Here is a 15,797-nt window from a genome sequence, read left to right as displayed (position 1 = left end):
GCTGGAGAAGCAAAGGCCTTAAAGGCTGTTGCTGGACAGAATCACCAACTGGCCCTGTCCAGAAGAGGTGTGCTGGACCCTGCACAATGGCTCATTGGCCATATCCTCACCTTGCAAACACCAGGATCCCTCATGGACACGAGTTTGCATCCTGCTGCTCCAGTTCCCATCCAGCTCCCTGCCTGTGGCCTGGGAGAGGAGCAGAGGCCGGCCCAAAGCCTTGGGACCCTGCGCCCACGAGCGAGACCAGGAAGAAGCTCAGACTGGCTTGGCTCTGGTCATTGCAGCCATTGGGGAGTAAACCAGCAGATGGACGATCTTAATCTGTTTCTCCTCTCCGTAAATCTGATCTAACCTTCCAATAAAAATAAATGCTAGTAAAAATCTTCTCCTTTCCATCGGTTTGTTATGACATGATAGTCGTACACGCTCCCTCGTGCCTGATTCCCACATTCTCTTACAGCTTGGCTTCTTCCTCGGCTTCCCAAGGTTTTAACATGTAACACTCAAACGTTGTTGCTACATTGCCAGTGAGTAGGTTTGGAAAGGGGTCTTCTTATCAATTTCTCAGTATCCTCGGATAGATTCGCACCCTGGAGAGTACAAACCCTGTTAACTGTCTCGCCAGGCCTCTTGTTGGCAAGCCCCAGCTTGACAACAGCCCACAGACACACACCAGGTGAGCCTGACTGCCCGGAGTTAGAGACCCAGGAACAATTGGGGCTGAGCAAAGCCAGTGGCAGCCACCTGCCACTTCCTCCCAGTGGGAGGAGAGGGCCTGTGGGGAGAGCAGCCCGCTCCTACCGAGCTCCGAGAAGCACTCGCCTCTCCCTAAGAGCTGTCTCTGACGTCACTTGGGACAGCTGCTCAGCGTGCCGTGTATTGTTTATCTTGCTTTAAACACTCCTGTGCTGAGAACAGCTAATGTCACAGAGAGAAAAGCCCAGCCATGACCCAAGCCATAGTTCACTCACGTGCTTGCCAAGGCACAGCCAGCTGATGACCAAGTTCGTGCTGAACCACAGGAGACAGGCTTTGTCCCTGTTCCCTTCCTGCCACTCCATGCCCGGCACAGAGGACCAGGGCGGCAGGCAGAGGCGGCCCAGCCCCAGGGCTGGTCTTGCCAAGTTGGGCTCAGCTGTGCCTGGAGCTGTCCGTCCTCACTGGTGCTGAAACTACGGCCAGGACACAGCCCCAGGATGTGCACCTACACGTGTGTGAGCCATGCACACACCGTCCTCTGTGCCACACATGTAGGGAGCACGCAGCCATTTCACCCACGAAGGGAAAGGAGAGGACAGGGAGTATTCTGAGAAAGGGAGACCAGGAGAGTAGTATTTCACTGAGCACGTGGATGAAAGGTCAAAGAGCTGGCCTGTGGCCACGGCGGCAAGGTCCACGCAGTGCAGCCAGCACTCCACAGGCAAAAACTGAAACCACAGCCTGGGCCCAATCTGGGTGGAGAAGGGCCGGGCTGCTGTAGGAGACAAAGCAAGAGAAGGGTTCCATACACCGAGCGCCTCGTCTTGGGGGAAGGAGCGGTCCAATTCCTACAACCAGCAGCAGCTGTCGGGCAGTCCTCACTGTGCTGAACCCAACACGGACACACCAGAGAGGCCCTGCCCTCAGTGTCCACAGCATGAAAAGGAAATGCCCAGGCCCACACCAAGCCACAGCCACCCCATGACATGCCTGCCCCTCGGCATTCATACTATGAACGAAGAGTGCCCAGGCCCACGCCATACCACGCTCCACGTCACACCTGCCCCTCGGCATCCACGCCATGAAAAGGAAATGCCCAGGCCCATGTCACGCCATACCACACCCCATGACACGCCTGCCTCTCAGCATTCGCACTATACACGAAGAATGCCCAGGACCAGGCCCAGGCCACACCACGCCCGTCACCCGCCCCTCAACATCCACACCATGGAAGGGAAATGTACAAGCCCAGGCCCACACCAAGGCCAGTCTATGGCACACCCAGTCCTTGGCATCCACACCAGTCCACCTCCAACTCCCCTACGCCCCAGCTCCGTCAGGTCATCTGAGACTGTGGGACAGAGAGAGAGCCTGCATTCCGCACGATCAGGAGGACAGTTCAGGGAGGAAACAGGAGTGGCCTGAGCCTGTGCCACCCACATTGCACAACACACGGGCAACTTCACATTGTCAGGAATGTGGAAAAGGGGCTGGCACGGTGGCTTAGCATGCTAATCGTCTGCCTACAGCACCAGCATGCCGGCCCTGGGTCTCCACATGCTTGAGCCATCACCTGCTACTTCCCAGGTCCCATTAGCAGGGAGCTGGAGTGTGGAGCAGAGCCGGGCACAAGGCTGTGAGGTGCAGCATGTTACACCAGGCCGCATGCTCACTCCCCAGTCGCTCTCTCTTCAAACTGATTGCATTGCATTTGAAGGCAGAGAGACAGGGAGGTCTTCCAGCCACGGGTTCATTCCCAAACGTGTGCAAGGGGCAGGGATGGGTCAGACCAATCCAGGTCTCCCGCTCAGGTGGCAGGGACCCTGCCACTGCTGCCTCCTGGGGGACGCAAGAGCAGGAAGCTGGAATCCAAGGTGAACCAGGCACTCCGGACAGTCCCTTAGGCGCTGGCCCAAATGCCTGCCCCGCCTTGGTCTCATCCTCGTGTTCGGAGGTAGAGCCACTTCCGTCCAGCTTCCAGGTTCTCGGTCCACACAGGAGGGACCACAGCAGCCACCACAGCTTCCCAACCCAACTCAAACACATTGTTCTGCGATAGAGAGAGGCCGGTGAGGAGGGGGCAGACCCAAAGCCAGGAGTCAGGAACTTCCTCCGGGTCTCCCATGCAGGTGCAGGGTCCCATGGTTTGGACCATCCTCTGCTGCTTTCTCAGGCCACAAGAGGGAGCTGGATGGGAAGTGGAGCAGTCGGCACATGAACTGGCACCCATATGGGATCCTGGCACTTGCAAGGCGAGGATTTAGCCATCAGGCAGGCTATCATGCTGGGCCCTCAACTTTAAGTGATTTTAAAAATTCGTTTGAGAGGCAAAGAACAACAGAGTCGGAAGAACTCCTGTATGGCACTCTCCCCAGAGCCACGGCCAGGACTCCCGTGTGGGTGGCAGGACCAACCACCTGCAGCTCAGGGCGTCGTTGCTGCCTCCTGAGCTGGGGGCAGAGCCGGGAGTTGAACCCAGGCAGTGCGAGAGGGGAGGAACAAGGGTGTCCTTAGCAGCCTGCCTTGAGGCATGGCAGACAGAGCAGAAGCAGGCTTGGGTGGGAGCATCCCTTCACAGCACCCCGGCCAGCACCCACAGGCCTCTCCCCTCACAGCACCGGCCAGCACCCACAGGCCTCTCCCCTCACCCACTCATGCCTCAGGCCTTTGTGTGCACTGTTCCCTGCACCTGGCAGCCCCAGGTGCTCAGCTCCTTACAGATCTCAGCGTCAGCCGACGTTACACCTGTCCCAACCCCTTTCCCCCTCTGAGGCCTCCACCTTCCCAGCCTTCCGTGCAGCCAGCGTGACTACAGGCCCTAGGATCTGCCCACCAGCTCATGCTGAAGACACTTTCACCCTGATGGGTTAGATGGGAGCCCATGCCCTGCTTCCCATCACGAGCATCAACGTGGTGCGTGGAGCAACAGCAGCCGTTCTGTGGCCTTGAGAGCCTGGCCCTGGCTCAGCAGCCGCACCCCTCCATGAGAGAGGAGCTGAGCCACCTGCTTGCCCCGACCCCTCCCCCATTTTCCCCTGCACCTGTCCCTAGCATGTTATTCCTGCAACATAAACTCATATCGCCCGTCCTCCCCTCCCAGATGTTGCAGTCAGCACCTGTCCCCAGCACATACACCCCTGGCGCGGCCTGGGGCCGCCTGGCCTCAGCCCCCAAACGTCGTGGTCAAGGGACTTCCTTGCAAGGCAGGATGGCCTGCAGCTGCCCTGGCTCCAGCACCCGAGCCCACAACACGTCCTGTGCAGCCCCTGTCCACTGAGTGATAGAGGGAAACTTCCCTGCCACCAGATGTGAGACCCCAGCAGCCGGGATGGCTTCTGCCATCTGCGTCAAGACGACACGACGCTGAGATGCCGGCAGTAACAAAGCCAAGGCCATAGGCCCGTGCAGGAGGCAGACCACACAGCACGGAGGGTCACTGTCATTGCTCAGAATTCTGGGGCAGATCGGAGATGGGACATGCTGATTTCCCCACAGCCCCTCCCCTGACAGAAGTTTCCAGATGTTGGCCTGTGCTGGGTGATACCGACTGCGGCTCAGGGTCTGAGCCAAGGCAGGCCAAAGGAAATTTCCACAGATGGAGACGGAAGTAAACACAGACCCTCGGCCAGGTCTGATTCTCACAGCACGGCTCATTAAATCAATTAAACCGCTGCTCGGCAGGACTATTTATGGAAATCAGAAGCTGCTTTCCATCAGCAAGTCCGAGGGTGGCCAAGCACGCTCCTCCAGCTGGCGGGGTGAGCTGAGCCCCGACTCGCGTGGCTGGGATGTGCCAAACCCCAGTCCTCACGCGGCACCTGCCACAGCCCAGCAGGGTCTCTATGTACAGGGGAAACCGAGCTCAAAGCCCCAAGCTCCAGGGTCCTGTTGGCAGACCCGGACTCAGGGCCAACACTGGTAGCGGGCAGTGCGGTGGAACAGTGGTGGGCAGCGACTCCACCACACCTGCTGACCGCTCCCACACAGGCGGCTGCCAGGCCCACGCTCAGCAACCTGAGATGTTACGGGAACTGTTTGTGCCTTCGACTCTCAGCACTGGCACCAACTCAAGCTGAACACAGCCTGTCTGCAGGCCTTCTCAGGGCACCTAAGGTGCACTCCAGAACCCGCCACCCCCTCCCAGGCCTGCACGCCCAAATCTTCCTTCTTCGCACTCCAGGGGGCTAGGAAACCACCAGGAAGTGGCACCCTCCACTAGGGAGGGACCTAGGGGTCCTCTGAGTAAGAGCTCTTATCCCAGGTTCTGAAATCTCAGCACTGGACTAACCTGGGCGCTGTTCCATCACCCACAAAGCTGCTCCCTGCTCAGGCCCCAGGCAGCCACAGTTGCTGCTCGTGGGGAGGGTGGTCCACCCCAGAACCCCACGCCCTCCCACCACACAGAGAACCCTCCACAAGGGGCCAAGCCCACCTGGCAGAGCCCCGAGCCGACAATGCTAGGAGCTGGTGTCACAGACAACAGCGTCGTGGGGACGGGCTCCCTTCGGGGTGAACTGGGTTATGTGACGTACACACAGCATCCAAAGCTGGACCGTTCCGCGGGGCTCACCTTAGGAGGAATTCTCCAGCAGTTCATGAAAATGCATACCATGCAAAAACTACATGCAATCCCAAATTTTTCTACACCAAAATAAACATATTTTTTCAATGTCATATTTCCAGGAGCTTTTTGTTTAAGATGAAGGTCGGGGTTTTAAAGAGAGAGGAGGAAACAGAGACCTTCTTTCAGCTGGTTCACTCCCCAGACAGCTGCAACAAGCAGGGCTAGGCCAGGCTGACGTTAGGAGCCAGGAAGCCCACTTGCGTCTGGCTAGCGGGGACCCAAGCACTCGGGATACCTTCCATTGCTTCTCCTAGACCATTAGCAAGGAGCTGGGACAGAGTGGGACAGCTGGGGCAAACGGGATGCCACGGCCACAGGCGGGGGCTCTGTCCGCGCAGCCCCTCCGGGGTATTCTGAAGTGCCCTTGTGGGTTAAGTGGATCCTAGCTCAGCGTAGACCAACTTGACCACTTTCCACCACCAGCAGCTGTGGTCTCGATTTCGGCTTGCCGTGGTCCTCACCAGGACTTTGGGCTCTGACACCTGCACACAGGAAGCACCAGAGGCATGAGTTCATGTCCAGGGGACAGGCCATCACGGACATTTTAATTCACAGGAAATGGCCTCTTTCTCTTGGAGAGGCCACTCACCTCGCAGGCACTTTAAAAAAAAAAAAGTGTTTTAAGAAGAGAAAGCCAAGGCTTCAGGGTGGGGAGGAGAGTGGTGGGCGGGAGAAGCCCCTGAGGCTCAGCTGTGCCCATGTTCTGCACGGGGACAGTGCTGACGGGGCTCAGTGCTGGGCAAGCAGGCAGCAGGCCACAAGGCCCTTCCTGAGTGTGGGCTCTGCAGGACCACCCTGCAGAGGCCCCGGGGTCCCGCAGTGATGAGGGCTGAGCGTGGGGGCCCCGCGGTGATGAGGGCTGAGCGTGGGGGGCGGGTGGCACCACCCAAAGGAAGTACTTTCCAGCCCCTGGCTCAGGCTGGAGCACTACCTGCAGGCAGCTCGGCCCATGGGCCCACCTGCGGTTGGGCCGTTCTGCTGGGCCAGGAGACAAGTGGTGATTAGCATTACCGCTGAGATGGCAGCCACACCGTGCCAGCAGAGGGCCCGGTCTGCGCGATCTGGCTGGCTCTGGGCCCACACACACAGCCAGGGCGTTTAGCGCAGGCCGCGTCCTCCGGTGCCACCAACAGGCTCCATGTCACCTGCCAGCTGGGGCTCCATCATTGGGGCCTGAGGAGCCAGATGGCCCTGAGCGGGAGGGGTGTGAACAGGGAGGCAGAGGAGCATGGGCGTGGTGCCCTCTGTGGCGCTAGGCGTGATGGAGGCTGGCACGTGCACCCAGGGCTGGGAAGCGCCCTGGAAGTACAGCTAGCAGCATTCACCTGCAAACTGGTTTCCAAGGGGCGATACTCTCCTCTTAGCAAATTTTTCCATGCCCTTACCTCTGAACAGCCACACAGCCCCTATAGGGCTTTCCAACGGATGAACAGTGCATAGGTGTGGGCCAACCTCCTGTCCGTCCCCATGTGGCCTTCCCACACACCAGAGGACAGCAAAGAGAGGTGGGCACAGGGGGCCCCCTCTGCCGCCCCACAACTCTGGGCAGCAAGTACGGCAGCCACGGAAAGGACATGTTCTCCCAACACAAGGCCGCAGACCACACCAGCAGAGAGGAGCATGAGCGGCTCGCTGGCCGGGGACCAGACACACAGGGGCAGCTGTGGACCCACGAGCAGCAGCACAGGCCTGCCTCGCGCCCGGGGAGCACCTGCCCTCAGAGCCCGGGGAGGACCTGCCCTCGCGCCCGGGAAGCACCTGCCCTCAGAGCCCAGGGAGGACCTGCCCTCAGAGCCCAGGGAGGACCTGCCCTCGCGCCCAGGGAGGACCTGCCCTCAGAGCCCGGGGAGCACCTGCCCTCAGAGCCTGGGGAGGACCTGCCCTCGCGCCCGGGGAGCACCTGCCCTCAGAGCCCAGGGAGGACCTGCCCTCAGAGCCCGGGGAGCACCTGCCCTCAGAGCCTGGGGAGGACCTGCCCTCACGCCCGGGGAGCACCTGCCCTCAGAGCCCAGGGAGGACCTGCCCTCAGAGCCCGGGGAGGACCTTCCCTCAGAGCCCAGGGAGGACCTGCCCTCAGAGCCCGGGGAGCACCTGCCCTCGTGCCCGGGGAGCACCTGCCCTCAGAGCTTGGGGAGGACCTGCCTCGCGCCCGGGGAGGACCTGCCCTCAGAGCTTGGGGAGGACCTGCCTCGCACCTGGGGAGGACCTGCCCTCAGAGCCCAGGGAGGACCTGCCCTCGCGCCTGGGGAGGACCTGTCCTCGCGCCCGGACAATGAGCCTCACACCTGCCACAGTGCAGCTGACCAACACCCCCCGGGAATCGGGCCCACACCGGGGCAGTGGGGCAGGCGATGCAGGCACCGGCACCGAACGGGGCTGCGCACGCCAGCTGTTCCTCTCATCTCACCACCCGCCCCTCTGAAAACCCCCAGTCCCCCAAGTTCGCTCCTGATGTGAGGACACAGCCAGAACCTTCTAGGCACAGCACAGTCTCGACTGACCCACCTCCCCCTGGGGACTACCAGCTCGGGCCCTGGCCTCGGTCACTGCGACTCCCCACAAAGGACCTCGCTCCCAGGAGCAGGTGGGACCCCAAGCTGGCCCCCCCCGCAGGCTTCACCGAGCCCTGGGACCTCAGCGCTCTCTACGACGCCCCAAGAGTGTTACCCGTCCTGAAGTCGCCAAGTTGCAAAGACAAGGCTGGAGTGAGGTGACCAGAGAGGGGTGACAAGCATAGGAACAGGACCTAAAACCACACTTCCCAAGGCGAGGCCACACAGGCAGAGAAGGACCCCTGCTCCCACCATCCAGGACACGGTTAGCACTGGTGGGGCCAAGCGGGACCTAGGGCATCACATTGGCCCTGTGGCCTTCCCAGCACCACCACCAGAACCCAGGCAAAGCACCGCTGTTCTTTCTCTGGTGCGCGGCAGCCAGCTCCAACCCACCACGCTGAGTCACAGCTCCAGCCCGCCATGCTGAGTCACGGCTCGCGTGGGCGATGTGGGCTGGAAACAGGCCCGACCACAGCTCCCTCCCGCCAAGTGGGGCTCAGTGAGCAGCAGGTACAAGGGGAGCCCCCACTGATGGCAGTGGTGTCGGAGCTGTCCCCCCCCCCTCACTCCATACGCCGCACAGGCTGGGGGCCAACCCCAGGCCCAGCGGACAGCAGGAGCAGCTGGGCCTCAGCTGCAGCTTAACTGAGAGCCGACCAATTCAAGGGCATGCAGAAGACCCCAGGGTGCATCAGAAGAGGGCCTCTCAGAGAGAAGTATGCTCAGCTTCCCACAGAGTCCCCACCCATGCAGGCTCCAGGCTGGGGGATGGCAGGCAGGACCAGCCCCAGGTGGGCTCCAGGCTGTGGGGGTGAAGGGAGGACCAGTTCCGGGCAGGCTCCAGGTTGTGGGGGTGAAGGGAGGGAGGACCATCTTTGGAGGGCCAGGCTGGGGAAGGTGGACAGAACCAGGCCAGGCTCCCTCCAGCAGGCAACACTCGCTCCTCCCCTGTGCAGGGCCGATGCCCCATGTCCTTGCTGGCCACTGGCAGGGTCCCTCCTTGCGCCAGCAGCTGCTTCGAGGCCCCTTCTGCCAGCAGCCAGAGAAAGCCCTCAGCTTATGTGTGCCCCTGGGACTGGTCGGCCTTCCTCAGGGCGAGTCAGCATGTCCTGTCCCTCAGGGCTTCCTTGGCACCCACTCAGGAGTGGGGAGGGGCACAAGGAAGCTCGAAGGGACGCCCCTGGAGTTCTGCCTGCCAACAACCATCTGTGAGCACGTGGCTCCACACTTGGGGGTGCGGCCATTTTACCACCATGCAGCACAGGCCCACTTCAGGACGCAGGAAGGGGGCAGAGACACACAGACCCCAGGGTATGGTGGTCATTTGTGACCTGCGCCAATTGTCAAACCCAGAACCCCTGCTCAAGAACCTTCTGGAAGAGTGATCCTGCCCTTATCAGACCTTGGCTTTGACCTCCACTCAGCTCCCTCCCTTCCACCGGGCCAACGACCAAGTCCTACCGAAGCCGGCTCCTTGGAGAACCTGTGCACAAGCCCCGTTGCCGATGGCAGAGTGGCCGCCCCGCCTCCGCACGCACACAGTCCCTGCCCCACAGGCAGAAAAATCCTACGTGAGCGTAGGCATCTCCTGAAATGACCAAGACAAGCCAAGGAAGTGATCAGTACTGGCCAGGACGTGGCCACGCCACGGGGCGGGGCTCTAAGCCCAGAGGCCTTGGGTCAGTCAACTCCCAGAAGAAAACCAGCTCCAGCCAGCCGGCACCATACAGCCCCGCCCACACATCCACTCAGGGCACCTCTGCCCCGAAGCAGGACCAATGGGCTTTCTTTACTGTGGCATTGCCTGTGTGGAGAGGGGAGCCGACTCCCTGTGCATGGCACTGCCTGATACCCCCAGCTGCTCCTGGGGCTCAGCGCTGGCTCTGCGAGGGGAGGGTGGCTCTCGGCCCCATGGCCCCTGGGTCCCTGGGTCCCTGACCCCGAAGGGTGCACTAGAACTGGGGCCCCGTGCAGATCCATCAGCCACCTTCCTCTGCATGCCCTGTGCCCAGGGGCCTGTGCAGGCCTCTCTCCCTTCAAGTCCTCCTCCCGGGAGCCTTCCGGAGTCACATCTCCAGACTCATGTCCACTGTCGGAGTCCCCGGACTGGCAGGACCAGAGCTGACCGGGTCGCATCTCAGCTCACGCACAAATGACATTCACGTAAGGGCAGGCCATCTGCCTTGCTGGCAGCTCTGGGCCCCCCGGACTAACACTCAGAATCTGTCAGACACTCCACTGTCTGCTGAGTGAGTCTGTGATCTGTGCCTGCACCACGGGACGTGAGACAAGATGCCACAGCCACTGCTTCCAGGAGCCAGGTTCTAGCAGGGCCGTGGCAGTGCCGGGGCTGGGGAAAGCCCATCCCCTTCCGCTGTCCCTGACTGCAGGCCACACGCACAGCACCAAGACCTGTGGCATGGCTCATCCTACATGGATGACACCAAGAACAGAGCACAGGGAAGCCCTGGGCACTCCCCTGCCCCAGACCCCCATCTGACGACACACAAGGCAAGGCTGGAGGGCCTTCCACAGAGGCTGCGTCTCCAGCATCCTTTTGTGGAGGGAAGACTGTGCACCCTGGGGGCTGAGCCGCGCACACAGCTTCCTGTGCCATGTGGGAGATGTTGCCTTGAGGGCCCGTGCCATGGTACAGCAGCTTGGCGCCTGTGACGATGGCACAGTGCCGGTTGTAGTCCCGGCTGCTCCATTTCTGATCCAGCCCCCAGCTGATGACCTGGGAAGGTGGCCGAAGATGGCCTAACCGCATGGCCCTTGCACCACGTGAGGAAGAGGAAGGAGCTCCAGCTTTCTCCTAGCCCAGCCCAGCTACGGTGGCCATGTGGTAACTGAGCCAGCGGATGAAGAATTTCTCTCTCCATCTTTTAAATAAATGTCATAAAATCAGTCATCACTTTGACTCTTGGTCTGTACAGCTGGGCCACCTGACCCTCAGACACGTCCAGAGCCACACTGGGCTCGTGCTGGCTGCATCTTCGAGTCAAAGGCCCAGCCCCAACCCACCAGACAGGCTCTGCGTGCCCCGTGAGGGACCACCACATACCACGCCAGCCCTACCACTGCACACACAGCGCTACCACAGGAAACCGCCCACAACCCCTGTCTGGAACTTAAGTATCTTTCAGTGTTCTATCGCCCCCAGGCCCAGAGAGTGCCAGGGGAACAAAGTGCCCCAGGACTGCTGAGCGTGCCACGAACAGCAAGAAGCTGGACAGTGCCCAGTATGGGCAAGAAGCAGTGAGTAGGACCCTGTGTACCAACACATGACCCCTACAGGGGACCCCGTGACTACCACACAACCACCTGGAGGGGACCCCGTGACCACACGACCACCCAGAGGGGACCCCATGACCATACGACCACCTACAGGGAACCCCGTGACCACCACATGACCACCTGGAGGGGACCCCGCGACCACCACATGACCACCTGGAGGGGACCCCATGACCACACGACCACCTGGAGGGGACCCCGTGACCACCACATGACCACCTACAGGGGACCCCGTGACCACCACATGACCACCCGGAGGGGACCCCGCGACCACCACATGACCACCCGGAGGGGACCCCGCGACCACCACATGACCACCTGGAGGGGACCCCGTGACCACACGACCACCTGGAGGGGACCCCGTGACCACCACATGACCACCTGGAGGGGACCCCGTGACCACCACATGACCACCTGGAGGGGACTTCGTGACCACCACATGACCACCCGGAGGGGACCCCGCGACCACCACATGACCACCTGGAGGGGACCCCGTGACCACACGACCACCTGGAGGGGACCCCGTGACCACCACATGACCACCTACAGCGAACCCCGTGACCACACGACCACCCGGAGGGGACCCCGTGACCACACGACCACCTGGAGGGAACCTCGTGACCACACGACCACCTGGAGGGGACCCCGTGGCCACATGACCACCCGGAGGGGACCCCGTGACCACCACATGACCACCTGGAGGGGACCCCGTGACCACATGACCACCTACAGCGAACCCCGTGACCACACGACCACCCGGAGGGGACCCCATGGCCACACGACCACCCGGAGGGGACCCCATGACCACCACACGACCACCCGGAGGGGACCCCGTGGCCACACGACCACCCGGAGGGGACCCCGTGACCACACGACCACCCGGAGGGGACCCCGTGGCCACACGACCACCTGGAGGGGACCCCGCGACCACCACACGACCACCCGGAGGGGACCCCATGACCACCACACGACCACCCGGAGGGGACCCCGTGGCCACACGACCACCCGGAGGGGACCCCGTGACCACACGACCACCCGGAGGGGACCCCGTGGCCACACGACCACCTGGAGGGGACCCCGCGACCACCACACGACCACCCGGAGGGGACCCCATGACCACCACACGACCACCCGGAGGGGACCCCGTGGCCACACGACCACCCGGAGGGGACCCCGTGACCACACGACCACCCGGAGGGGACCCCGTGGCCACACGACCACCTGGAGGGGACCCCGCGACCACCACACGACCACCCGGAGGGGACCCCGTGACCACATGACCACCCGGAGGGGACCCCGTGGCCACACGACCACCCGGAGGGGACCCCGTGACCACACGACCACCCGGAGGGGACCCCGTGACCACATGACCACCCGGAGGGGACCCCGTGGCCACACGACCACCCGGAGGGGACCCCGTGACCACATGACCACCTACAGGGGACCCCGTGGCCACACGACCACCCGGAGGGGACCCCGTGGCCACACGACCACCCGGAGGGGACCCCGTGACCACACGACCACCCGGAGGGGACCCCGTGACCACACGACCACCCGGAGGGGACCCCGTGGCCACACGACCACCCGGAGGGGACCCCGTGACCACATGACCACCTACAGGGGACCCCGTGGCCACACGACCACCCGGAGGGGACCCCGTGACCACACGACCACCCGGAGGGGACCCCGTGGCCACCACACGACCACCCGGAGGGGACCCCGTGGCCACCACACGACCACCCAGAGTACTGCTCACCTTCCCCCACTGTGCACAGCCCATGCAGGTGTGGTGCAAACACTCCCCCAAGATGGGCCCCAGGACTTTTCTCTGTAGCCCGTGTCAGGCTTGGGGACGCCAGGCTCCCCTATGGGGAACACATAACAGCTACCCAGAGACACACAGCCCTGGGCAGCTGAGAGGGCACAGGGTCACATGGAAGTTAGGAACTAAACAAGGTCCTCTTCACAACTCGCAGGTGTCTGGGCCCGGTGCAATGGCCTAGTGGCTAAATCCTCACCTGGCAAGCACCAGGATCCCATATGGCCACTGGCTCACGTTCCAGCTCCTCCACTTCCCACCCAGCTCCCTGCTTGTGGTCTGGTAAAGCAGTCGAGGTCGGGCCAAAGCCTTGAGGCCCTGCACCCGCGTGGGAGACCTGAAAGAGGATCCTGGCTCCTGGCTTCAGATCAGCTCAGCTCCAGCCATTGTGGCCACTTGGGGAGTGAACCAGCGGATGGAAGATCTTTCTCCCTACCACTCCTTCTCTCTATAAATCTGCCTTTTCAATAAAAAGAAATAAATCTAAAAACAAAATGAAACAACCGAAAACAAACGAAAACCAGTCCTGACATGTCCCATGTGCAGACAGGACCAGGAAGCCATGGTGGGGTGGGGGAGGGCAGGACAGAGAGGAGCCGACAGGACAGGGGTGCTGGAATCATGCAGACACAGGGAGCAGCAGGTAGGCCTCCCCGCGACAAGACGGGACCCCAGGCAGCTCAGAGGGCCTAGGGACCTGCCCTGCTGAAACCACAGCTCTAGCGGGATCCCAGGGACAGGGGAAGATGGCCCAGCCACGGGACTGGCCCCACAGGCCAGGGCACCACGTCCCAAACCTCCTCACAGCTGCGGCCAATGCGCAGAGACACACCGAAGGAAGACCAGGGTGAGGCGGTCCGGCACAGAGGGCACGAGAGGGCAGCAGCTCTCAGGGGGTTCGCCCTCCCCCAGGACGAGAGCGCGAGGCCCGAACCTGTGCAGGAGTGCTGCCGCCAGGCCCAGCAGTGACCAGCCAGTGTGCAGGGCTGCTTGGGCCTCCGCTGCCACACACCGGCGGGAGGCGACGCGTCGGCCTGTGCCGCAGCCCACGCCCCGTGGCTTCCCACACACAGTGCCCTCAGACGCCAACAGAGCTCAGAGCAAACAGATCTGGGCTGCTCCTCCTCCATGCCACCTGCACACCAGCCTGCCCGGCCAGCCTCCCATACACGTACAGGGAGCATCGCCAGGCCGCCCAGCCCCCGCAGCCCCGCGCCCACGACGCCTGACCCGCTTGTCGGAGCTCCACTGGTGCCCCAAGAGCAGAGGCACAGGCCAGCCACCCCTGGGGAGTGGGTCTAAGGCCCTCTCATCACGCCCCGAGCTGAGCTGCAGGAAGCTTCTGGCAGAGCCACAGCAGGGCTGGGAACGTCCAACAAGGCTGTAGCAAGCCCAGCGCGGGGCTCCTGGTCACCAGGTCAGTGTAGAGGGTCCACCCGCCCCTGGCCCAGCACTGGGCACCTGCAGGACGTGCACCGTCCCTGGGGTCCAGGGCTCCTCTGCTGACATCCACTTGCCCTAAGGAGGGGCCTCGCCTCCCAGGATGTCTCCACCCAGGGTCACAGCATCGGCCCCACCCCTGCTCACCCCAGTGCCCCACGGACCTGCAGATGCCTCAGACAGCTGCTGGAGCCCACTCGGTCCACGCCCCGGGGCCAGCTGGAAAACGCCTCCCTCTCCCGGCCTGCTCCCAGGCCTGTCGCCGGGACGCTCCAGAGGCCGCTCACCCGGCCGCGGTCCAGCGGACTGACCGCCCCGCGAGTCACGCACCCCACACACCGAGCATCCCGGTGGGGGCTGAGCACAAGCAGCCGGCCCGGCAGGCACACTCGGCCACGCACGCCCACGCGGGCGCAGCCTGCAGGTGGGTCTGCGGGGCGAGAACCGCCGGCCCGGCCTGCGCCTCCCCCGGAGTCCCGCACTCCCCGGCCCGGAGGCCGCGCCACGCCGAGTGCGCCCGGCCGGGGGCCGCCCTGCCCTTCCCGCGCGGACACGCGACGCCCCGCGCCCGGGCCGGCCCTGCGCAGACCCCGCGCGCCCACGCGCCCGGCACCCGAGGCTGTTTTTAGGAGACACGCACCTCAGCTGCCTCCGAGCCGGCGAGCCCAGCGCGCAGCCGACTGCGCCCCAGTCGGATTACAAACGGAGGCGGGGCCAGCGGCGTCGCCGGGCATTGGTCCGCGCGCCGCCGGGATCCGGCCAGAAATGATTCATTCGATTCCTAGCGGAGGACCGAGAGCGGAGGCTTCGGCCACCGTGCAGCCGCAGCCAGAGCCTGGCCCACGTCAGCGTGCAAACACACGCGCACACGCCCCAAGATGGCTCTGTTTTCCCCAGAGCCCTGGCCGAAGCTGGGGCGGCCGCTGCCCCCTACCCCCACCCCAAGGACAGCACAGGATCCCCCGGCAGGTCACGGCGGTGGGGAACGAGGGAAGAACGGAAATTGCCCCCTCGCTCTCCCCCGGCCGCCCCATGCCCCGAGTGTGCGCAGCGCCAAGCCTGGCGCGCGAGGAGGGTCTCCAGGACGCCCCGTCCTCGCCCTGCCCACAGGACTCCGGGCTGCCGCGGCTGCACCTACTGCTTGGCCACCACGCTGGCCGGGCGTGGTCTCCGCGGGGCCCAGGCTCTGTCCCCAGGGACACCACCCCTGTTCTCTGCCAACCGGACACACACAGGACAGGAGCCAGCTGCCTCGACACCCCCACACACTGCTCCCTCGGTAGCTTTGCCAGAGCCTTGGGCAGGGTTCTGCAGCCTGGCTCCTTCGCCCGGCGCTCGACCCCAGCGGCCTGCGGGGGCTCTG

The 15,797-nt window shown here is 63.2% G+C and overlaps 1 protein-coding gene across 3 annotated transcripts in view; it reads right to left on the bottom strand.

Annotated features, from left to right (window-relative positions):
• The window catches only part of RIMBP2 (RIMS binding protein 2), a 79,200-nt gene extending 64,017 nt beyond the window's left edge, over positions 1-15,183 (bottom strand). For all 3 annotated transcript variants that reach the window (XM_058656742.1, XM_058656744.1, XM_058656745.1), the window contains exon 1: positions 15,075-15,183. The gene's annotated coding sequence lies outside the window, so the exon portion shown is untranslated. The remainder of the gene's footprint in view (positions 1-15,074) is intronic.
• Between the last annotated feature and the right edge of the window lie 614 nt (positions 15,184-15,797).

The sequence above is a fragment of the Ochotona princeps genome, chromosome 29, assembly GCF_030435755.1.
Source record: "Ochotona princeps isolate mOchPri1 chromosome 29, mOchPri1.hap1, whole genome shotgun sequence".
Classification (NCBI taxonomy): Eukaryota; Metazoa; Chordata; class Mammalia; order Lagomorpha; family Ochotonidae; genus Ochotona; species Ochotona princeps.
This window is presented reverse-complemented; position numbering and strand designations above follow the sequence as displayed.